Raw genomic sequence first — 26,336 nt, 5'->3', positions numbered from 1 at the left:
ATGTGGGATCTAGTCCCCCAACCAGAATTAGACACTTCCCCCCTGGCCTTGGGAGCATGGAGTCCTAGCCACTGGACCATCAGGGAAGTCCTAGGTGTTTTTTTGTTTGTTTTAATCAGGAAACCTGTTTACCTTCCATTGCATGTCTGTAGTGAAGTCACTCAGTCGTGCCCGACTCTTTGCGACCCCAAGGACACCAGGCTCCTCCGTCCATGGGATTTTCTAGGCAAGAGTACTGGAGTGGGTTGCCTTTTCCTTCTCCAGGGAACTTCCCAACCCAGAGATTGAACCCAGGTCTCCCGCGTTGTAGACAGACGCTTTACCATCTGAGCCACCAGGGAAGAGGCACTTAAACTGCTCTGCAGGACATTAAGAGTTCTTTGACTGGGGGAGGATGAAAGGAAAGTGTCCTGGAATCTCTCTCTTTCCTAGTTTTGCTACTGCACCCTCCAAGGTAGAGTGACTCAACTTGTTTACAGGCACAATCAGTTAATGGCCAAGATGGATCTCGACCTTAGATCCCCTTACCCTTGGCCCCTTTTTTGAATTCAGAAAACTGCCTATCCCAGGGCTGTAATAATTGGTGATAGAAGCCAGTGCTGGGCTGTTGCCATTTTCCTCCATCTGCTAGCTCTGTTCTGCAATCTTGGCTTTCCTCTGTTTGGAACATCTTCAACAGGTATATCTGCGTCTTCTGTAAAATCAAATATGACTGAAAAATTTGGCTAGTCCTATTTGTCATGATTTGTTGACAGCAACCCTGGGAGCTGTGGGACAGTAATGCTGGGACCTCAGTGCCATGCCTGTCAACTTTAGAATGCTGTGTTTAAACACATGTTCTGCTTTTGCCTCAGAGTCAGTCTGTGATGCTTTATATTAAGCAGGTTAACTTTAGGACAAGCTCTGAAGGTTATCTAAATAGCAGCTTATTTGTGATTCAAAGAAAACCAATGGTCAACCTGCCCCAAATTTTTGTCCTTACCTCCCTCTCACAATACCTGAAGTTCTTGGTTTTGGTCTCTCCTCCTAGTGATAAGGCAAAATTCATTGCCTTATCAATGAAGGCAATCAATTTTAAAAATGTAATCAATTTTACATTTGTAAAATGTAAATGTGACATCTTGAAAGCATAATGTTTACTTATCAGCATTCGTTAAGATCTTAAACCAGGTTTGATTTTTTTCTTCTTATATTATCACCTGGTTCAGCGTGAAGTCCTAAAGAAATAGAACCAGTGTGAATAAAAGTTGATTGAGGAAGGGTGGATATAGAGCAGGGCAGAGCAAACAACCTAGAGCTTGGGTGCAGTGCTATAGAAGGAACCAGGACATTGACATTACTAATAGGAGAGACAGAATTGGAGACAGTGCCAAAGAATAAGTTCTGCTTAATTCCCAATTTTGCCGAATACAACATTTTCGCCAATGTTTTCCTTGGTTAGCTCACTTTCTTTATTGATTTTGCCTGGCATTGGCTAAAATGCTGAAAATTTGGGAATAATAATAATATCAAGTTATTTCATCCTCCCCCACAACAGTTGGAGGTGCCATTAACAGTCCATTTCACAAATAAGGACACTGAGGCCAAAGGCTTGGAGAACTACTTTAAGATCATCCAGCAAGTAAATAGTGGAATCAAGGTGCCAACCCAAGTAGTCTGCCCCCAAGGCCTATATTCTTAACCCCTGTGATCCACTCTCTCCAAATTCACTGCATTTCTTTTATTGTTAATTTTTATGGTTTTTTTTTTTTTTTTTTTTGGCCGCATCACATGTCTTGTGGCATCTTAATTCCCTGACCAGAGATTGAACCAGGTAATGAAAGCACCAGTTCTAATCACTGGACTGCCAGGGAATGCCTGAAAATCACAGCATTTGTAAGCAAATGGTAGAGTGAATCTTCAAATAATCTTCGATGAGGGAAGGGATAGTTAGGGAATTTGGACTGTGAAGAAAGCTGAGCGCCAAAGAATTGATGCTTTTGAACTGTGGTGTTGGAGAAGACTCTTGAGAGTCCCTTGGACTGCAAGGAGATCCAACCAGTCCATTCGGAAGGAGATCAGTCCTAGGTGTTCTTTGGAAGGAATGATGCTAAAGCTGAAACTCCAGTACTTTGGCCACCTCATGCGAAGAGTTGACTCGTTGGAAGAGACTCTGATGCTGGGAGGGACTGGGGGCAGGAGGAGAAGGGGACGACAGAGGATGAGATGGCTGGATGGCATCACGGACTCGATGGACGTGAGTTTGAGTGAACTCTGGGAGATGGTGATGAACAGGGAGGCCTGGCATGCTGCGATTCATGGGGTCGCAAAGAGTCGGACACGACTGAGCAACTCAACTGAACTGAACTGAACTGATAGACACACTGCTGTGTTTAAAATTGATAACCAACAAGGACCAACATAGCATATGGAACTCTGCTCAATGATATGTGGCAGCCTGGATGAGAGGGGAGAGAATGGATACATGCATATGTATGGCTGAGTCCCTTGCTGTTCACATGAAACTATTGCAACATTGTTTGCTAATCAGCTATATCCCAATACAAAATTAAAAGTTTTAAAAAATCTGCAAATACAGTCTGATTCCAGATCTTTCTACTATAATACCCCCTGGACTATAATAGATTTTTTCAGTCAGACTTTTACAGTCATAGAGACTCTTGTGGTCCAGAGAAAATTTCTTGGTTTAGGATCTTCCTGAAGTTGTGGCAGTCTGGTGTCTTAATAACAGAGCTCTATTGTTTTAATATAAAATGCCCATTTGACAAAGGTGATTGAGTGTAAACCTCACAAGTTTTGGGCAAAGTCCCTGCCCAGCTGTTTCTGTCCTAGACTGAAATGGAGAATTCAAGCAAAATTACTTCTTGTCTCTATAAAAGGTCAGCTGAAATAAAAATTGGTTAATATTTCTCCTTCCTCTATATAGCCAAACACTGCTAAGTATCCAGGGAACATCAAAAGTAAACCTAAAATCTCGGGTTTAGGAAATCAAGGAACCAGCTTTGGTTGTATTTAGCAAGGTTCTCTGAAGGGCTTTTTGGATATTATCTAATGAATTCTCGCAGACATTCAGCCAAGTGTTTATCTGTTTACCCCTTGGAGGGCCACCTTCCCACTAAGAAGAACTTCCTGGAAGTAAAGCAGATGGCAGGTGTTGGATTCATACAAAAATGTGGTTATAGTTTGGAGAAAGACTTGCTCAACTTATTTTCTCCCCTCTAATGATAGAAGGAGTTCTGGGATGATGGTCCATTTGGGGGCTGGATAAAGAATGAAATGTGCTTTAGAAGTGCTACTAGAACTCAGCTTCTCGAGGGTTCTCTGGGAGCTGAGAGAATGGAAAAAAGAATTGCTGAAGGGAGGTGGGAAGGGCTGAGGGAAGGGGCAGCAAGCTTACAAGACTGTGTAGACTATGGGGCATCATCTTTGAAATTCTCCCTTCTTCTTCTAATAGCTAGTTACTTTCATACTCAGATTATTTCTCCCTATTGTTCAGTAAATAAATGTGAAACAAAATCAAATAAGGAAACCAAAATATTCATTTTGTCTGAAAAGATTATTTTCTGTTTTTTTCCAGGTTTCAGGAGGAAAATGCCCGGCCCACTCTCTTAATATATTTGACCTGTCTTTGCTTGTGAACATCTTTCATCTTTGTTTCATGGCTTAAGGTAACAGTAAGACATGGCAGCAGGGATTCCCAACCTTTTTGTTAAGAGAAGCAGTTTTTCATTTCCCTGAAAGCTTTATAGCTCAGTTGATAAAGAATCTGCCTGCAATGCAGGAGACCCTGGTTCTATTCCTGGGTCAGGAAGATCCACTGGAGAAGAGATAGGTTACCCACTCCAGTATTCTTGGGCTTCCCTGTGGCTCAGCTGGTAAAGAATCTGCCTGCAGTACGGGAGATCTGGATTCAATCCCTGGGTTCAGAAGATCCCCTGGAGAAGAGAAAGGCTACCCACTCCAGTATTCTGGCCTGGAGAATTCCCTGGATTTTATAGTCCATGGGGTCGCAAAGAGTCAGACACGACTGAGTGACTTTCAGTTTCATTTTCAAAGCTTTAATGTCAAGCAGTGGGGGTGGGGAGATTTCTGCAAATGTTTTACTCCTTTCTGGGCAAGCTGTCAACCCCCAGGCCACTGTCTTAAGCTCTATCGGATCAGACTTCAAGATCTACTAGCAGATTCTCATTGACTGGTTGAGAACTCACGTACAAGGATTCTTCCACTGGATGAGACATGGAAAACTCTTTTTAAAAAACTGGCGGGGTAGGGGGGTGGGGCATATAACTTGTTCTTTCACTTTCCCAGAGCATGTTCTGAGAACCAGCTAAACTCATTTCCTTCCAGATTGTTGAAGTTGATACAGTTTGGCTTCTATAATTTCTTAGCTTCGTACCATCCTTGTGTGTATCCCAGACCAAGTTTCAAGTTTCATTCTCTTGTTGCCCTAAATTGAATTCCAGGCTTACCATCCTGGTTGAATGGGACCTTCAGCCAGATTTTCACCCACTGTGGTGTCGTCTTCCTTCTAAAGTCTTACAGTAAGAACTTCCTTGGAAATGGATCTCTGACTATAGGTGCTCACAATCCCCACTGATTACCCTTAAACCATTCATATTTCTTGAGGTTTTGGGTACAAACTATGCTTCTATTCTGAGTTGGAGGACATGTACTATGGACATGGAGAAACTGAATTGTCCAAGTAGCCATGCTAGGATGATTCCCTAGGAATACCTTATGGAGGAGAGTACGGGCATCAGAATTCAACCCACAGAATTTTGAATTTTATAGTTAGAAGGAATTTCAGTAGATCCTTTGATCCAGTCTGAATATTTTATATACAGTGGCCTTATTTTACAGATGACATAGAGGCCTGGAGAGAACTAGGCGTCATATCTGAAGTTACCTGGTTATCTTCTAAGAGTGCTGAGGGCCCTTATCTTCTGCCTCCTACTTTATGCTACTTTATAGATATTTAAATGGGCCTGTGATGCCAACATGTAATGACTTAGGTACATGTGTTGTTTGCATTGGAGAGAAAAGGAATGGAATACTTAATAAAGCTGTTAGGTAGTTAGAATAGGAAAACGGAGTCCAAAATGGTGGTGGCTAAAAGACAAAGAAAGGGAAAAGTCCATGGAAAGGGGACAAAGCAAAAATCTTCGGACCAGAGCAAGAACCTCAGGTGAAACAAACATGCCCCCTTCCTGTCTAGCCCTAATTTGCACAGGGCAGGTGTTGGCGGGGGAGGAGACAAAACATATAAAAAGAGGGAGCCAAGAAGTGTTGAGACCTCCCTTTTGGGGTCAGCCCACCCTCACACCTCCTGGTGTACTATCCTTTGTTTGCCGAAGACAACTCTGAGCTGTAACCGAGCTGTAACACTGGTCTGCCATTTCAAATCCTTGCTGTGGTGAGACAGAACTGAGGAAATGACACACTCTTCCAACAATGCAATATAGGAGGTCTTATAATATCAGTCCCTTCTGATTCCTAGTCTAGTTTGACTCCTTTAAGAATCTGGTCCAAACTCAATCAAAGTAGTGCCCTGTTGCATAGTCAGTGTTTATGGATTAATGCTTTAGGTACCTGACTTAATAGTATCACATGTTGTTTCTTATTCTATTTTTGTTAACTTTATTCCATACTGGTCCTGTTAAAGTCTCCTCCTATCCTTCCCCCATTTGCCTCATGACTTGCCACTTCTACTTGGTTTTTTGCTTTTTCTTAGGTCTTTCCTCAATAGCTGAGTGATTCTTCAAAAGTCAGATAGGTAACACTATTCCTGTGTCAACCAGGTTCCCAGGTCTTACCTCCTATATGCTGCTGTGGACAGTCCCCACCCAGTCTATAAGAGACATTGGTGAGTGGTGAAGACCTTTTCTGGTGATCGTTATTGTAATTACTAACTCCAGAACTACATACAAATTGCTTTTGTAAGCACTCTGGTAAAGATAGACAGAACTTAAGAAGAATGAGAGAGAGAAGAGAACAGATAGTGGGGGTTAGTTCACGGAGTTCCCAGTTAGTGTGTGTCTTTGCAATAACAAAGTAGTATCTGCAGTGCTAGATATAGAGTTGAAATACAGATTCTGTACTTGAACTATGCATTTTGAATTACTGTAGACAGAGACCAAGAATGTTCTTCAGTTGATATAAAAATACCCATTCCCACACAGACAAATGTGGCAGAGGGATCCATATGGAACCTGAGAAGGAATGGCCATATTGCAAATGAAATGCAAAGAAAAGATACAAATGGCATCAGGATATAGACATTTTCTTAACCCCAGTAGCTTTGGGTTAAGCTTTGTAGAAAACCTTTCCCCCTACCCCCCACCCCCGTTTGCTTTGTAGAAAGAAGTAGAAGCTTGTTTTAGATTATTATTATCATCTAATAGTATTGTGAATTTATCTCATTCAATATTGTCCTAAATTTGTATATATGTAGTTATGTGTTTGCTCAGTCACTCAGGTGTGTCCGACTCTGTGGCCTCATGGACTGTAGCCCACCAAGTTCTTCTGTCCATGGAATTTTCCAGGCAAGAATCCTGAAATGGGTTACCATTTCCTACTCCAGGAGATCTTCCTGACCCAGGTATCAAACCCACATCTCTAGCTTGTCCTGCTTTGGCAGGCAGGTTCTTTATGACTATGCCACTGGGGAAGCTCATATGTAGTTATACTATATTCAATATCTATTGCCATATAATGAGTTACCCCAAGATTTGGTGGCTTAAAACAACCATCTTTTATTATCTCACAGCTTCTGAGAGTCAGGAATCCCAGAGCGACTTAGCTGGGTAGTTCTGGCTCAGGGTCTCTTATGAGGTCAAGATACCAGCCAGGGCTGCATCATCTCTAGACTTGGATAGGCTGGAGGATCTGCTTCCAAGAAGGCTCACTCTTTGGAGTCACCAGTTCCTCACTAGTATGTCCAGAAGTCTTACAAATTTGCCATGTGGGCATCTGCACAGAGCTGCTTTGGTGGCCTCAAGACATAGTAGCTGGCTCCCCTAGAGTGAAATGGTCCAAGCGACAGAAGGAGAGAGAGACAGAACACTCAGCATGGAAGGTGCAGTCTTTTGGGAGAACATTTTTTATTTTGGTAAAAAACATATAACATAGATTTATCATTTTAACCATTTTTAAGTGTATAATTCAGTGGCATTAAGGACATTCAGTTGTTGTGTGGCCATGACCACTATCCATTTCCAGATCTACTCATCATCTCAAACAGAAGCTTTATATACCCATTAACAACAATTCTCTGTCCACCTACGCCCAGCCTCTGGTCAGCTCTATTCTACTTTCTTTCTCTACGAATTTGCCTATCCTAGGCACCTCATATAAGTGGATTCATATAGTATTTATCTCTTCGTGTCTGGCTTATTTCACTTAACACAGTGTTTTCAAGATTCATCCATATTGTATCATGTATCAGAATTTCACTTCTTTTTCTGCTGAATAATATTCCACTGTGTGTATATACACATTTTCTTTATCCATTCATGTGTAGAGGGACATTTGGGTTGTCTCCACCTTTGCTGCATCTTTTAAAAATCTCATATGGCAGTGACACACCATCACTTCCATTGTGATCTAGTCCCTGGAAGCAAGTCACTGAATTGAGCCCATTCTCAAGTGAAAGGGTAGGAGAGGAATATCAAAGAATTTGTAGGTGTATTTCTAAAAGAATAAAAGAAAAATACTTAAGTTAATTTTACTGATTGCACATGATGTTTTTCATGGAGTTTGGTCATTGTTCTTAATTCTCTTGTTGGTTTTGTAAAATGCTGAGTTTGAGAATCTTTCCAAGGGCTGTACCTGGAGTAGCCCCAACAGAGCAAAGTGCTGAAAATGGACAAACCAGAAGAATGACATGCCGTATATAAATTGCCCTAATAAGGTACATTTTGATACATGAGATACCGAACAAATACAGACCTAATTTCTGTGCTGCTCTTAGGCCTGGATAAACCAGCAGGAGGAATCAAAGTAGGTCTGCCTCATGTTTCATTTTATTTCATGCGAGTGGGAACCATTTAAGTAGTAGTGACCGTGGCATATGTTTTTTGAGCACGTTCAGAGTTATTCCTGTTTGAGTCTGTCTTTGTATGTGGTTGAAAGAAGTAAAAAGAGCAACAAAGAAATGATCCCTCCACCCCCCCCCATAATTATCCTTTGTATTAATCCTGTAAATGCTTTTATTTCTTTGTTTTAAGACTGGTACCACAAAGCTGAGCTCTTTTGCCTTTTTAATTTATTACACTACTTCAATTGTCTATTTTGTGATGCATGTAAAGAATTTGGAAGTAGTTTGCAAAGATGAAGGCGGGGAGGATAAAAAAAGCAATTACCTCGTGCCAATTACACTGGGAAATAGTGGAGGTGCCATTCCTGCAGCCTTTCTGTCCATTTTTCTTCATTACTGTAATGGTGGACACTCTTCTCATTAGCTGACACATTTCTCTTCATTACCAGCTGTGGTGATGGGGGTGATGATGAGTGCTATTTACAGCTGGAATTCTGTGAAAGGCCAAGCAGATGAATAATAATTATTCAAACAGATATATAGAGGCCAAAAGAAGGCGAGTGGTTAAAGGGAGGCTATTATGTCCCAGAAAGGCAGAGAGGTAATTTCTTTTGAAGAGGGTTTGGTTCATGTTCCTCAATCAGGGGCTGTCCTACAGTGCTGGGATGGAATGGCTTATCTGAAGTATTCAGTGTGTTCTTATAAGAACTGAAGGGAAAACAATGAATTAAGTATATCATAAGACAAATGTCTATTCCCATGGAACCCTAGCTTTATCTGTCAGGGAGGGAGCTAGGCTTTCATTGAGTCTGTGCTCAAAAAATAACCAACCTCAAACTTTCCATTCCATCCCCCAACCCCTATAACATGCTATCTATCTATCTATAGTATCTACCTATCTGAGACAACTTGGTTATATAAAGCATGTTAACTATCAACTATTTGTGTATCTAGGTATGTATATATGTGTATATCTATCTGGGGAAATTTTGTTACAGCAATACTTTAAAAGCATATTAACAGTCATCTCTCTGTACATGCATGTGTGTATGTACGTATCTGTAAATCTAGCCAGCCAACAATTTTTTTGTGTAGTCAGAGTTCTCCAGAGAAACCGAACCAGCAGGATTTGTATAGAGAAAGAGAAAAAGAGATTTATCTTAGTGAATTGGCTCATGTGATTGTGGATGCTTGGAGCGTTCAAAATCTAATGGAGTGAGCCAGCAGGCTGGAGACTCAGGAAAGAGCTGCAGTTCTAGTTCAAAGGCAGTCTGCTGGCTTCTTGTTCAAGGGACGATAGTCTTTGTTCCATTAAGGCTCTCAACTGGTTAGATAAGGACTACCTACATCGTGGAGGGTGATCTGCTTTAACCAAAGTCCACTGACAGACTAATCTCTGGCTAATCTCATTAAGGCTAATTTCATTCGAAAAAGTATCTTCACAGAAACATACAGAGTAATGTTTGACCAAATATCTGGGCATCATGGCCCAGCCAAGTTGACATGTAAACGTAAACATTATTCTATCTATCATCTTCAAATCTAGACTGAGGTACAAAGAATTTGTGACTCACAAATAAAGGTGGTGATTGGGTTTTTACCTAATGAAGAGTGTTTGAATTGGACCATGAAGAGTCTTTTGGAGGTGGGGCCAGTTAAGAATCCAGCATCTCTAGGCAGGAATGGAGCTCTGCTTTCCATCCAGCCTCCTTCCAGACATTTGAATTGAGGGGAATAATTGCTCTAAGGGCAGGAGAGGATCTGTAAGTGAGTTTGAAAGAGGGGCGGAGTGTACATATCATTGGGAACTGTGGTAAATGGTTTCATAAAGAACATCTTTCAATTTAATCATCTAATTGCTCCTCTTGCTTTGACTTTCTCCCTAGCAATGACCCTCACAGTTACCCCATGAATCTCGCTCAATCAAACATGGCTTTGTTGAAACAGGCTGCAGAAGTTCCAAGCCAGACAAGCAGGAACACGTTGGCTTCCCAGAGAAGGGCTCATGGGCAGGACTCTAGTTAACCCCTGCTGGCCTGGAACATTTGGGGATGAGGCCCTGGGAAGAGATTTCCACTAGCAGGGCATTGCCATTTGCAGACTCTGATGGTGTGTGCAGCCAGTTAAGAATGATAGAGGCGGTGTTCCAACACAGCAGGCTTTCAGTATGAGACAGAGGCATGAAAGGAGTACAATATGAAAACAGCAGGCGAGAATGGATATATCACACAGGGAAAGGATGTTAGAAGAATACTGAGGGTTATTAATTCTCCCCAGGTCCCCTCAAATTCAGTAGCTTTGGCGAAAGCAAAGATAGCCTCTTGAATAAGGCCCAGCGTCCTAACAAGTGGCATAGCACCATCTGCTTAGTAGCAAAAGGCATAGGAGGTGGGAAAAACAGACCTGCATGCCAACCGGTGATATTTTCTTCAATAACCTTGATTTCCTTAGGGGCCTTCACAAGCTGTCATGTGTGCACAAGCTCAGGGAATTTGATGTTTCCTAAGTGATGCTTCTCCAGAGCTACTCCTACAGGCAAGATGGCATTTGCCCAGTGGCTTTGGGATAATTTGCACTTTTCTGAGGGCTTGAAACAAACAACAGAAGCAGCACCTGTTTGGCACCTGGAAAGTCCTTTCTAATGATCTATGTCTGTAGAGGCTTCTCAGTTTACTGTCTGTGGGCAAGTTGTTAGACACTGTCCAAGACAAATGGTTCACCATTGAGAAAGAGCTTGATATTGTACCTTCCCACCTATCTTGTTATAACTTTAATGGAACAAGGACCCTACCATGTAGGGGTACAAATCAACTATATCTCTGATAGATAGAACTCAGGGATTTCCTGAAATAATGCAGTCTTTTGGACTAAGTATTTGACTTATTTTCCTTAGGGTTTGAGCAACTTGTCATTTTCCTAAACCAATGTCCTGAGCCTCTGAGATTATTATAATTATTATTGTAACAATTATTATAACAATCTCCCCTAGGTAGACCCAGCTGGCTTAAGTCCATTATGACTCTGCTCCAATTTGGCATCAGATATCCATTTGGAAAATGTGGGTGCACTAATTTCACCAGGCCTCTCCCCACTGTCCCTGGGTAACCTTCAATCTCAAGGATTCAGCTACCACTTATAGTTGATGACTTGTAAACCATATCCCTCTTCTGAGCTCTGCAATGGTTCAGACACCTGAACCATATTTGAAACTCACCCCAAACCTGCTCCTCTCGTTTATTTCTTGGCTCTGTTATTGGTATCACACTTGACCATTTACTAGAATTAGTTACCCTTAACTTTTCCATCTCTACCCACTCTCACACATGCACATTTATTACCAAATTATGCTGATTTCATATTCTGAAGAGCATTTTTTTTCAGTGTATCTCTCTTTCCATTCGTACTACTATTGCCGTAGTCCAAGCTCTTAGAGCCATCCTGATTTGCTCATAACTAGTCCCTTTGCCTCTTGCCTCAACTCATTTAAGGCTACATAGCAGCTTGAATAATCTATCTAAAATACTTAAAAATGTTTAAAATTTTCCCATCATTTACAGAACTAAACACTAAATTACTTATTCAGGTCCTCTTTGACTTCTTTCCCGGTGCTATCTCCCAATAACTCCTCCAGTCCCTTTCTCCTCTTGTAATATCCTTTTAATTCCCCACATGTGCCCTGCTGCTTCCAGCTCCATGCCTCTGCGGGAGTTATTTCTTCAATTTGGAACACTCATCCCACCCTTCTTCACAGGCTAATTACGTCTGACTCATCTTTAATACTCTGCTAAAGCATTATCTCTTCCAGGAAACCTCTTGTGAACTCCCAGATGGAACAAGGACCATTCCTCTCCACTGTTTCCTCTAAGACTCTGTGGCTGTCTTTGTCATTATCTGCCATGTCTGTCTTTCTCACTGGATTTTTAGAACATGTCTTTTTTAATTCTTACCTTCAAAATTCCTAGAATAGGACTGCAGTGGCCACTGAAAATTTTAATAAATAAATATAAATAAATTTTTATTTATTCCTATATCTTTGCATTTTTAGACCCTCAATCATGGAATGTTATTAATTCTACCAATACCTTTATCTGGTTCACTAAGACATCCTAATATCAGTTTACTGTACATGGAACATCCCTATCTGAAAATCCCCAAGGATTTTGAATATCTCCATTCTCAAAAGCTATACTTCTTTTCTATAACCCACATCTACTTCTCCAGTGACACCGATCTCCTTGAGACGAGACTGTTGGATCGAGTGTCTCTGTGATGTATGTTTCCGGTATGACTGACATTGTGGACTTACTCTCTGGGCTACGGCTCTGGGACACCACAATCATCAGAGCTTGAAACAGGCCAAAGCAACCTAGCACACTCGTGTATCTGTGCATGTTGCTTCGTTCCACAGGTGATTCTGATACATACTCAGATGTAAGAATCGTTGCCCTTAGTTTCTCTTTCCATGCAGAATAAAACTCCATTCGAATTTTGAAATCCCATATATGCTGTCCCAAACTGATCAAAAAGTTAGGTTAAAATCTACTTTTTCCTTGTGAACTCAGCTAAACCAGGTCTCTCTCAATCTGTATGAGACTTTCTTCTATGAGACTTTCTTAAGTTCGTAACTTTGTGTTTCTATTCTTTTATATTTTATGTGCTAATTTTGGAAGCTGCTTCAGGACTGCTCATTTCATTGTGAATCAATAACCTACCACAGAAGACCTTAGCTAAGATGTATGTACAAATATGGTCATGAAATCTTATGTCTCTGCAGACTTTTCATCTAAATTTCTAATAAAGATGGCGAGTCCTGAATCAAGAACAGAGTCCTTTATCCACCCCCCAATATAATCCATTTCCCCATATGAAACTCTATGATCTTTTACAATCATAAATCAGATCACATCATGCTTCAAATTAAAATGCTCCGGTGAATTTCCTTACACTCGCTATGCTTCAAGACTGCCCTGAGGAACTTCCCTGGTTATCCAGTGGTTAAGACTCTGCTTCCAATACAGGGGGCACAGGTTCAATTCCTGGCTGGGGAACTAAGATCCCATATGCCTCACAGTGCAGCAAAAAAAACACCTCTCCATTCAAGAGTGCATTGACCTTTCCTGTCAGACTTCATCTGCCTCATTCCTCCAACATGCCAGGCTCATGGCCAGTCCCAGGCCTTCATATATTGCTAGTCTCTTGGTCTAGAGTGCTCTTACATAGGTCCCCTTGTAGCTGCTTCCCTCTCAATAGTCAGGTCTTGGGTCAAATGTCAACACCTAAGAAATGTCCTCTCCTCACTGTAACTAATGTGCATGATTTATGCTTTATTTGACATCTGTAATTATCTTTATGCATTTAGTTGTTTTATGAGAGCAGAATATTGTCTTGTTCATCAGTGTATCCCCAGCACCTGGAAGAACATTAGACTACAGGGATGCTCAATAAACATTCTTTGAATGAATGAAAGAATAATACCTTTTTGCTTATTTACAATGATCTGTTAATCAACCCCCTTTGGATATAGTTATTCAGTTAGCTACCAGCTCTGCTTGTATGTCCATGTTATCAACAGGCATAGCAAGAAAGCCTCTACCAGCACTTCCCTGAAGGTCCAGTGGTTGACTTTGCTCCCACTGCAGGGGGCATAGGTTTGATCCCTGGTTGGGGAAATAAGATCCCACATGCCATGTAGGTGGCCAAAAAAAATGACTTTCCCGAAATTCATTATTGATACTGACATTCATGTGTGACACAGCTGTGGTGTTTTCCTGATATCCATGTGTCCATCCAAAAGGAAACACAGGTTGATTTTACAGAACATTTTCTTAGTGACCCCACACTGATTCCTTGAGATCATCCTTTAGCTTTCTAATTTAAATTTTCCAGAAACTTTTGTCAGTTGCACTGGAGTTTATTCTGTTGATTCCCCTTCCCTCAAACAATCTTTTTGAAAACCATGGAGTTTGTTCATCATCTCTCTCCTTCTACCCCTCTCATACTTCATGACTTCTGAAGGGTCATTTACAGAGTCCTACACTCACATTTATCTGGTCTTCAGCATGAAGGAAATAGCAAACTGTATGACTGAGTGACAGAGTATGGGCTTTGAAGCAGTAATTCTGATTGTAATGTGCAATGCAGTGTGACTCTGGAGGAAAGCACAGCAACCCACTCCAGTATTCTTGCCTGGAGAATCCCATGGACAGAAGAGCCTGGTGGGCTACAGGCCATACGGTTGCAAAGAGTCAGACATGACTGAAGTGACTTAGCATAGCATGGCACAGCGCAATGCAGTGTGTGTAAGAATTACCTGGAGATCTTATTAAAGTGCAGATTTTGATTCCATAGGTCTGAGATTCCACACATCTAACACGCATCTGGGTAATAAAAAGGCTCCTGATTTGTGAACTGTATGCTGACTGGAAGGCTCTAGAATCGGACTGACTGGGTTCAAATTCCAGGCCTGCTGTGAACAAGCTATTTAACTTCCCTGGGCCTCAGTTTTTACATCTGAAAAGTGGTAATATACTACCATCTACCTTTTAGGTTTTTGTGAGGATTAAGTTATGGGATATACATCAGGCACTTAGAGCAGAACTGTAAATCTGATAATCAGTATTTTCCATGATTATCACTACCTTAGAATGCAGTTCATCCAGACTTGAGTTCATATAATTGTGATATGCTTTCTTATCTATCTTGGGCTTTGATTCTCCTTTGAACAGAATTTCTGTTTTCCAGTTTACTACTTTTTGATGGCAAAGATGAAAGCACAAAGGAATGGAGAACTTTAACTTGTTTTTGCCACATATTAATCATGTACTCTCTACCCCAAGTCAGCTTATCCTTATGTTTTCCTTCTTGTTTCCCGTACACTTTGAAATATTCTATTTAATATTCTTGGCATTTTGGCAAACTCTAATTCATTCTGACATCATTCAATGTCAAGAGTCTGTTTACCAATAAAAACAGAAGCATTTTATATTAGTTATTGAGGATAGCTAAGTGATTTATTCAAACCTATTTTTGTGGCATAAATGAATAAGAGCTTCTCATAGTCAGTATCTTGCTTCCCAGGTAAGGAAGCCAGATAATAACAGGTAAAGCTTTCAGTTACCTCTGTTGTGGGCCAGATAGAACAGGTTGTGGAGGTTATTGTCAGTTTTCCAAGAACTCACCACACCCTTGTTTAAAGACAATTTAGAAAATGGGGATAGTGATGAATGGGATCATTCCTAGGTGTACATTATATCAATTTTTACCAAGTTGTTGTCAAATTTCAGTTTATTTGGATAAAAACTGACTTAGGGTTGTAATGTCACATACATGCCTTATAAATCATGGCTGTGGTAAGTGTTATAAAAATTGAAGTGATAAGCCTGCAATTCTCATAAGACAGCAATCATCATATTATATGATAAATTGAAGATCATCCACATCAAGGCCAGGGCCTGAGAGCAGGCAGAGTCCAAGGCAAACAATGCTGTGTGAACTATAAATAATAAGGACAACTTGCATTTGCATTCAATTTAAGAGATTATAAAATCTTTCTGCATATATTATTTTCTTTGAGCGCCCCAGTGGAATCTCAAGTAATTCCTCAGAAGCACTTATTTCTTTCCACTACTTATGGCGGGGTAGTCAATAGCTCGGGCTCTTAAATCAGATTACCCGATTGTGGTAATTTAGGCCCTCCAGAGAACAGATGCCAAAATGGATTCAACACACAAGAGTTTTCTTAAGGGAAATGCCTGAATTGGAGAAAACAAGAGAGGGAGCTGGGATAGGCTGGGCGAGCCATTATCAGTGATGCATGTCTGACCCTGAATGAAGAGAGAGGGAGGGAAGTTGGATGGAAGCACCTTAATCTGCTGTGAAGTCCAAGAAAGTCATGGCAAGGATCTTAAGGAGTTCTTAAGGCAAAGTGAGCTGTCAGAGAAACCATGTCATCCAGGAATGGCCCCGCACAGCGTGCCTGCAATAGATTTCAGTGAGCTGTAGCTGGGCACCCTGGTCAGTGACGCATCCTGTACTTGGAGATCATAGGTGCCCCATGGTTCAAACTGTAGCTCCATCATTAATTAGCTGTGTTATTTTGGCCAATTACTCTACCTCTCTCAAAGCCTCATCTTTCTCATTTGCAAAATGGTAATAATAGTGGTACTTCCTCTGTTGTGTGGCTTAAACCCTCACTGTACCAACAGCTTCAATAAAATGGGGAATCCAAGCCCATCCTACTGCTTGGCATGTGATCGGGCTGAAATTCATAGCCATCCTAGGCTAAAGGGCTTTCTAATCTCATCAGGAAGCATTTGAAATATTTTACCTTTTGACTTTTGAATATAATTCTCTCTTTAGAAAAATAAATGTATAAAAAACAAAGAGATGATATACTGGGAACAAATGAGTAAAAATCTCGGAAACATGTAAAACTAATATCAAAAGATCTAATATTGTGTCCTTGGAGTCCTGGAGTCTCTGGAAGGAGAGGGGAAACACATGGGGCTGAAGAAGTGCTCAAATACCATGGCTGAAACTTCCAAAATTTGGCAAAAGACATAACCTACAGGTTCAAGAAACTGAGCTAACCACAAACACAGAAATACAGAAATCTGCATTAAAGGCACAGCTTAGTCAAATTACTAAATATTAAAGACAAAGAACAATCTTGAAAGCAGTGAGAGAGAAACAATACCTACAGGGGAAAGACAAGTTGAATAAAAGTGGATTTCACATCAGAAATATGACAAAAGGAAGCAGTACATCATTTTTCAAAAGGTAAAAGAACTGGCACTGCAAAATCCTATATCCAGTGAAAATACCTTTTAGAAATTAGAGAGAAGTCAAGAAATTATCAGATGAAGAAAACCAAAGAGAATTTATCACCAGCAGAACTTCCTAAAAGAAGGATGGGGAACCCGTACACCCACGGCTGATTTGTGTCACTGTATGGCAAAAACCACTACAATATTGTAATTAGCCTCTAATTAAAATAAATAAATTTTTTAAAAAAAGAATGGCTAGAGAAAATTCTCTAAGGGAAGGAAATGATAAAAGATGGACTTTAGAATGTTAGGGAAAAAGAAAGAACATGAGTAGCAACAATCAGATTAAATACAATAAACTTTTCAGTTTTCTAAATTATGTTTGATGATTGGAGCAAAAATTATAACAACATCTCATGTGGTTCTAAATGTTTACTGAGGAAATATTTAAGCTAATTACATTTTAAACAGGTAATAAAGGGCATACAAATTAGAAAGAAAGAAATAAAACTTCCCCTATTTCCAGATGATGTGATTTTCTGCAAAGGAAAAAAAGACCTCCTAGATCTAATACATGAGTTTTTCAAGGTGCAGGATTTAAAAAGCATAAAAAATCCAGTTGTATTTCTGTACATTAGCAATTAACACATAAACACTAAACTAAAAATAAAATATTATATGCACATGTGTGTGTTAGTCTCTCAGTCATGTGTGACTCTTTGTGACCCCATGGACTATAGTTCTCCAGGCTTCTCTGTGCATGGGATTCTCCAGGCAAGAATACTAGAGGGGGTGGCCATTCCCTTCTCTAGGGGATCTTCCCACCCTAGGGATTGAACCTGGGTCTCCTGCATTGCAAATGGATTTTTTACCATCTGAATCATCAGGGAAGCACAGTCAATCAAAAATGATGCACTTTGGTACAAATCTAATAGAATGTGCATGAAACTTACATGCTAAAAATTACAAAGTGCTGACAGAAGAAATCAAAGAAGGCCTAATCAAATGGAGAGGCCTACCATATTCATGTATTAAAAGATTCAACCTAAGAAAGATGTCAGTTCTCCCCAAATTGATATACAGCTTTTAACCCAATTCCTATCAAAATCCCAGCAAGAGTTTTGTAGATGTAGCCGAGACTATTTCCTTTTTTTTTTTTTTAAGGCATGGGAGTTAAGAGAGAGAAACTAATTGTGAAGAAGAATAAAGTGGGAGGAGGCGGGGGGATTCCCTGGCAGTCCGATTGTTAGGACTTGGAGTTTTGCTGCTGGAGCCTGAGTTTAATCCCTGGTTGGGGAACTAAGCTCTCACAAACTGTATAGCACGGCCTAAACAAACAAAGTAAGAGGAATCATGTACTTGATTTCAAGACATATCATAAAACTTCAATAATCAGAATATTTGGTCGTGGCAGAGGAATAGACACATAAATGTGTCACTGGGACAGTGAGAAGGAACCCAGAAGTAAATTCACACAAATATGCTCAACCAATTTTTGAGAAAGATGCAAAAGCGGTTCAAAGAAGGAAAGACAGCATTTTCAATAGTGCTGGACCGATTGGAGATACACAGACAAAAACTGAACCTCAACCTGTCTGACACCTTATCCAAATGTTAACTCCAAATAGACCATAGACTTAAATGTAAAAAATAAAATGTAAAAGCTTTTAGAAAAGCAATGAGAGAATTTTCAGGATCTAGAGCTAGGCAAAAAATGCTTAGTTTTGACATCAAAGGCAAAAATTATAAAAGGAAAAAAATTTATTATGTAAACTTAATTAGACATGATTAAAATCATATCTTTTGCTCTGTGAAAAATCCTATTAAAAGGATGAAAAGACAGGATACAGACTGGCAAAAAATATTTGCAAACCACCTATCCAAAGGACAAGTATACGGAATATGCAAACAACTTTCAAAATTCAATAATAAAAAAACAACAATCCAGTTAGAAAATGAGCAAATGACATGGAGAGACATTTCACAGAGCATACAGAAAGGAATTAATACATGAAAAGGTGTTCGACATCATTAGCCTTCGAATGAAATGAAAACCTCGGTGAGATAGTACTACACAATTACCTACTTAAATGTCACATGTAACCTATGGGCTTAATATTGAAACCAAAGTATGAAAATTTATAAAATATACAGCATAATCTAAGGGAGAAATGCATGAGGCACCCCTGCCCTTTATACTATTTGTCAGATACGCTCACAACACTTTGCAACAGTAATTTAGAAAGCACATAATCAATGTTTTCTAGTTAAATGATTAAATTGTCAGATGACTGAATAGTTGAATGAATAAATGAATGTATGAATGGATGGAGCAGGCAGACGCTTTAACCTCTGCCCCACCAGGGAAGCCGTGAATAGATGGATGGTGTCCTAGACCGAATGTCTGTGTCCCCCCAACATTCATATGTTGGAAACTAATCCCTAATGTGATGGTATTTGCAGGTGTTTGGGAGACACATAGTCTTGAGGTAGAGTCCTCATGATGGTATTAGTGTTCTTATAAAAGAGACCCAGACAGCTCCCTTGACCCTTCCGCCAGGTGAAGACATATCAAGAAAGCAGCCTTCTATGAACTAGGAAACAGGCCCTCCGTCACCAAACATGGAATCTGTCAGCCACCAGAGCTACAAGAAATAAATGTTTGTTGTTTAAACCATCCAGTCTGTGGTATATATTTTATTATAGAAGCCCAATGGACTAAGGCAGATGGATGGATAGATGAATGTGTAGGTGGATAGATGGTTGGTTGTTTGAAATCAGTGAAGTATGGAACAATATAAAACATGTTAAGACATAAGACATTTACGAGCATGACATTAAAGAGCTTCTTTTAACTGAGTTCTGTTCACAATACCCATTTAAAGGCACCGGGCCAGGGCAGGAGGATATAGGAAGTTCAAAGAATATTAGAAAAAGTTGTCACACCTTGTAACTAAGAAATCAAGTTATAGACATCTTTGGGGAAAAGTACATGACTTCTTGGAATAAGTACGTAATACAGATGTTTTGTATAGAACTTTTCCTGTTATCTGCTGCATAATCTAGGCATTTGTGGGAATGATATCTTTGATCTCTCAGACTTTTGGCTGACCACACCTTGGAAGTCTTATCTGTATTTAGCATGGCGGGAAATGCAATGGCAAGCTTCCTGACAAGGAAGGCCGGTAACAGAGCAACATGTGGGCTGGCACAACCGTGTACCTGTCTTTGACTCTTGACAGGACTTGACCTCCACTTCGGAGCATTCTTTTTCCTAGCTTTGGATCAGAGGTCACCACACTTGACCTCTGACCCTCCCAACTCCGTTTTGATTGTTCTGCATAATCTATAGTTCCCCAGGGCCCAGAAGAGCTCTTCCACTAGCTCCCACCAGCTGTTGCCACCTTGGTGCTCTCTCCCCTGGTCCCCCCTGACTGAAATCCACAGCCCCTAACAATGGCAGGGTCCCTCCTAGTTGCCTTGTGTGCTGACTTTGACTGAATGCTAATAATTATTATTAGGAGTGCCCCTTTTCTGAAATGCTAACCATGCTACTACATTCAGCATCTCATTTAGCATTCAAGGATCCCACGAGAAAGATATCATTTACCCCTGTCTTTGGCAATCAGGAAACTGAGGCTCAGCAAAATAGAATGTAACTGGTCTAAGTTCATACTGCCAGAAAGTGTCAGATTTAGGGCCTGTCATATTTTCCTCTAAATCCATTTCCCATGCTTCCTATTTATTAAAGATTCTCCTTTCAGGGTTCCATTGTTCCCTGGGTACTGAAAATATGCACTGTGAAAAAGTTTTGTTTTAGTTTTAAAAAGATGTTCAATTTGTAATGCACCAGACATCTCTCATGTGAATTTGAAGTCCTTTCAATTCCCCCTCTTATCTAACCTCAGATGTAATAACTAGTTCCATGAAGCTTTGACCAGCTTGAGCAGGTGCACGCTGGCAGTATGTCACCTTAGTTCTCTGATACTTAGGACATTTGTGGGAAACCGTGGCACTCCTGCTTGCACAATCCAGAAGTGTCTGGGGGCTAATGCCCATGAGTTCACCCTTGACCAGTGTGGGATGGGAGCCAATCCTCCTTACATCACCCAGGGCCAGCCCCCAGATGCCTCTGTTAAACCTCCTCCGAAGATTCTGTAGCAGCAAGCACCAGTTAACCCTAGCAATGGTGAACTGGAAAAGCCATTTTTTGTGTCAAGTTCCCCCCTTCCTTGTTTCAATTCTCTTGTCTCTCACTCCTGCTCCCTGGAACCACCTCTCTAAAATAACTACACACACACAAGGTTAACTTAGGATCAGATTCTGGAGGTTTCCAGGCTGGCTCTTCCTATTAATGAGTCTGAATTAGCTAATCCTTTTTAAAATCTGTACATGATCGTTTTGCATCTTACATGTCTGTATGACTGTACACAAGGAAGAATCCAGTTTATCTGACTTAGTTCATTTGGCTTTGACAGTGGTTTTATAACAATGTGAATAGATACCTATATGGAAGGTATTACCAACATATTTGTGTAAACATTTCTTTGGCATTCATAAGGGAACTTTAGTGAACTGCTAAGTAAGAGGACTCAAGTGGTTCAGAAGTTTCCCGGCTGGCTGTTCATGGTTCTTATGTAAATGACAACTAAAACCTTTCCTTGATGACAAAAATCCACACTAACAAATTAATAGCTATTCTTTCACATTCCTCTGCCCCCTGTAAGTACGCTTCTGCACAAAATGTATAATGTCTGTACCTGAATGATTTACGGCTCTTTGCTCCCTGTAGGAACATACTCCCTGGCCATTTTAGCTCATTTGATCACTGGTTCTGCAACTGGTTGAGGTTGAGCAGGGAGGTGAAGAGGGATGTGCACTTTAGAAAAGTTTCCTGATGGTTCTGATACTCACCCAGTCCAGACCTTCCCACCACCCTCTGCTCCTCCACACCACGCGTGGTCTCACACACCTGTGGTGCAGGGCAAGCCCAGATGCAAACAATGTGATGATATGATAAAATCGTTTCCTTAGATCACTGCCTTCCGAATCTCTGTGGATTAAAAAAGTAAAACCAGGTGAGTGAAGTCGGTGGAGGGAAGAAAACTGAAAATTGAATGCTTTTCTTTCATTATATATATATATATATATATATATATATATATATATATATATATATATATCTCCTTAAGAGAGCCAGAGTTAAATTGCTTTTTATGAAATCTCCTTAGCAGATAAATTTGTATAAAAGCAGATAAGCTTAGAAATTCTCACATCTTTCAGAGAATCAAATATTCCAGGTAATTATGATCTAGGAGGCTGGGGAATTGATGGTTGTGGTTTATTCTGAATGTCAAGGCATAAAAATATATGAAGAGAGATTATATACAGATTAGACACCACAGCTAATTCTCTGTTTTCTTTTTCCTTTGCCTTGAACAGCAGTCCTCTAAGCTGTATGAATTAACTAGTACAGTTAACACAGAGCTGCATTATTTGACCACATAGCAGGATTAGTCATATCAGAATAGTATTTGAAAGAAAGGATTCCATTAGCTCTTTTACTGTCTTTTGTGACTGATGCAAAAGCTAGCATCACTATTCTTGTGGGAGTTAAGTCAGTGAGCACTGAGCTTTCAGAAAGACTTTATGAACTATCCAAGGTAAAAAACAAATTATAAAAATGAAAATACACACACGTACATTTACATGCATGCATGTACACATACATACAGGAATAGCAGGCTGATTCCATGATTTTGTTGTTCAGTTGCTAAGTCGTCTGACTTTTTGAGACCGCATGGAATGCAGCACGTCAGGCTCCCTGTCCTTCACTATCTCCTGGAGTTTGCTCGGATTCATGTCCTTTGAGTCAGTGATGCTATCTACTTAACCATTACATCCTCTGCCCCTTGTTTATCCTTTTGCCTTCAATCTTTCCCAGCATCAGAGTCTTTTCCAATGAGTCAGCTCTTCTCACCAGGTGGCCAAAGTATCGGAGCTTTAGCAATAGTCCTTCCAATGAATATTCGGGATTGACTGATTTGATCTAAGAGTCTTCAGCATCAGTTCTTCAATTTGATAGCATCAGTTCTTCAGCACTCAGCCTTCTTTATGGTCCATCTCTCACATCCATACATAACTAATGGAAAAACCATGATAGATGAATCTATTTTTAAAATTGCAAATGAAAGCATTTATTAAATTATTAAGTATCAGCTTCTATGTGACACTTCCCAAAATGATACAAATTTCTTCTTCATATGCTTCATTCCAACCTCTACTGTAGCCTTTATGACATTTTAATCAAAGTTCGTTACATATCACCCTTCTTCCAAAAGAGATTGTAAAGGGATAGAGGACAGATGCTGGCCTGGTCAGCCCCACCAGGTGCATTGCACAGGGTAGACAACAAGTATGTGCTTTGGGGAGTGAATTAGTGAATGATTAAAAATTATTTGGTAGTTGATCTATCCTAAGTGGTATCCAAGCTTTCCTTTTGCTCTAAGGACACACCTTGGCTCATCACTCAGAAGATTCAGTATTCTGACTATATCATAGTTCTCTTTGTAGTTCATCTACAAACTGTTAATACAGAAAACAAACTATGCAAAATTTTATGAAATACAGAGCACACACCATAAAAAACAAGTGCTTGGACCATCTCTGAGCCCTTTTTTGAGTGTGTATTATTTACCAGATACTTTAATGCACCTGCTCTAATTTTACCCTCACAGCCCTTTGAAGTGGTCATGTCCTCCATTTCCAGTTCAGGAAATGCGTAATTCAAGCAAGTTGCCCAGAAGTACACAGCTAGGCACGTGGACCCAAGCTTTCAGAATCTATGCTCAGGGCTCATTTTACTGAAATGCAGCTGCTTTCTTCCTTTAAGAGTATTTGTTTAGACAAATATTCCAAGGGGGAAAATAGCCAGACTAACTGCTTGGCATTGCATTGGTTCAACACGAAACAACCTGTTGATGAGATGAATTATTCACTCTTCACTCGATTATTTTGTCATTTTGTACACACAAGCATACTCTAGTTAAGAATGAAAAATGTCTTTCATAAGACTGTTCAGCTCTGCCCCTGGCATGTTCTATTCAGTACAATGTTGTTATTTTTCTTTTAAATCTTCATGCTTCTTATTCCAAATGCAAAATAATCCAAGCTCCTTTGTGTTCTCATTCTATAATTTATTCTTAAAGTTATTCCTCATGTTTTGTTTAAAATTTTTAGGTTTTTCTTTTTAAATGCAGGTGTGAGGCATATATAAGTTTTAATAAGGAGGGTTGATTTTTCCCACCTGACAAACATACCTTTAATTTTACAGATATCAATAGACAGCTATGATTTGCTATATTGAAATTCACCTTACAGACAACTTTTTAAAAAGCATGCTATTCTGCAAAATGCAACACCTGTTCAGACCAAGGGACTAAAAGGAGCAAAGGTATAAAAATTCCTCTCGTAGCACTATGAATGCTCTGATTAGTTGTCACTTTTCTAAATGTGATTTCCCCCCAATCATTACATTTCCAAGCGTCCAAATTGAGAATTATAATTCTGGACAGTGATGGAATGAATTGGGCTCTACAGATGCTGAGGCAGCCAGTTCACTATTAGATTTCAAAGGTAACATTCCCAAACCGATGCCTGAGGAGATGTGTTTTTATTTGGATAACAGAGAACTCGAGATGAATAAAATGATAGCTTTACAAGTACTATTCAGCACTACTATGTAAATAAGTAGCTTACACAGCCAGACTTACTGATAAACAAAGGAACATGTCAACTGACATTCAAACCCCATTACTGCATTAATGTAATCTTCCTAGGTATGGGGTGAAATAATTTCTATAAATGTGTAGAGAGGCACAGAATAAAAAAATCACCACATACAAATTTTCAATAATTTATCCTGCAACAATAGAATCCTCGAAAACACATGCTAACAGCATCTTACTCTTCTTGCAACGTTTTAGCTGTGTCCTTTATTTGAGCAGCTAGAGATTTCTAATGACCTCTCATCACATCAGTCAGTGGTGGGACTGACCTCATTCAGCACAACCAGTTGTTCATAACTGAGTTTTGTGAACTGTGCTGAGCGCTAGGTGCTTTCCATTGAAAGTGTCTTCTACATGATTCCCCAGCGAGTCCCATCTGTTTCAGTTTTTCCATTCTTCCAGTAATTTGGTCACGCTCAAAGCTTCAGAATCTTTACAATATGATAAACGGTGGAGTGTTGCCATTATCTTGTATGACAGCATGTCTCTGTTCTGGGTGGGAATTTGTCTGCTCTGAGATGCAGGGGTTACATGGCCTCCCTAACTAAGGATTAATGTTTGTGAATTTAAACCAATCACAGAGGTCAGTTATTATTTAAAGTAGTTGATTCTACTTACTGGTACCCATAGTGATTTCATTCTGTGGTCAAATTCTTACCCATCCGTTGTGAAATGAAGAAAAATAAGGTTAAGTCAGGGAGGTTCAATAACTGTAAGCTATTTTAATTCTGAAATTCCACTCCTTGGAGTCATTCTATGAAAGAGTGGAGGCTGTAGATGCTAACATGTTGGTGTTCAAATCCCTACTTGGATAAGCTAAGGATTCACAATTTAAGTCTGAAATATTCATTCCAATCCCAAAGAAAGGCAGTGCCAAACAATGGTCAAACTACCGCACAATTGCACTCATCTCACACGCTAGCAAGGTAATGCTCAAAATTCCCCTAAACCAGGCTTCAATAGTACGTGAACTGTGAACTCCCAGATGTTCAAGCTGAATTTAGAAAAGGCAGAGGAACCAGAGATCAAATTGCCAGCGTCCACTGGATCATTGAAAAAGCAAGAGAGTTCCAGAAAAACATCTCCCTCTGCTTCATTAACTATGCCAAAGCCTTTGACTGTGTGGATCACAGCAAACTGTGGAAAATTCTTAAAGAGATAAGAATACCAGACCACCTAACCTGCCTCCTGAGAAATCTGTATGCAGGTCAAGAAGCAACAATTAGAACTGGACATGGAACAACAGACTGGTTCCAAATCAGGAAAAGAGTATGTCAAGGCTGTATATTGTCACCCTGCTTATTTAACTTATATGTAGAGTACATCATGAGAAATGCTGGGCTGGATGAAGCACAAGCTGAAATCAAGATTGCCAGGAAAAATATCAATAACCTCAGATGTGCAGATGACACCATCCTTACGGCAGAAAGCAAAGAAGAACTAAAGAGCTTCTTGATGAAAGTGAAAGAGGAGAGTGAAAAAGTTGGCTTAAAGCTCAACATTCAGAAAATAAGATCATGGCATCCGATCCCATCACTTTATGGCAAATAGATGGAAAAACAATGGAAACAGTGACAGACTCTATTTTCTTGGGCTCCAAAATCACTGCAGATGGTGACTTCAGCCATGAAATTAAAAGACGCTTACTCCTTGGAAGGAAAGTTATGACCAACCTAGACAGCATATTAAAAAGCAGAGATGTTACTTTGCCAACAAAGGTCCATCTAGTCAAAGCTATGGTTTTTCCAG

General features: G+C 40.0%; 1 long non-coding RNA gene across 1 annotated transcript in view; it reads left to right on the top strand.

The window, feature by feature from the left end:
- Nucleotides 1-3,668, top strand: part of LOC138437251 (uncharacterized) — a 29,013-nt gene extending 25,345 nt beyond the window's left edge. Inside the window, exon 3 of the long non-coding RNA XR_011255842.1 lies at nucleotides 3,578-3,668. This is a non-coding gene — a long non-coding RNA (uncharacterized lncRNA). The remainder of the gene's footprint in view (nucleotides 1-3,577) is intronic.
- Nucleotides 3,669-26,336: the final 22,668 nt, after the last annotated feature.

Source organism: Ovis canadensis, chromosome 3, assembly GCF_042477335.2.
Source record: "Ovis canadensis isolate MfBH-ARS-UI-01 breed Bighorn chromosome 3, ARS-UI_OviCan_v2, whole genome shotgun sequence".
Classification (NCBI taxonomy): domain Eukaryota; kingdom Metazoa; phylum Chordata; class Mammalia; order Artiodactyla; family Bovidae; genus Ovis; species Ovis canadensis.
Note: the sequence above shows the minus strand (reverse complement) of the source record. Positions and strands in the feature narration are given on the sequence as shown.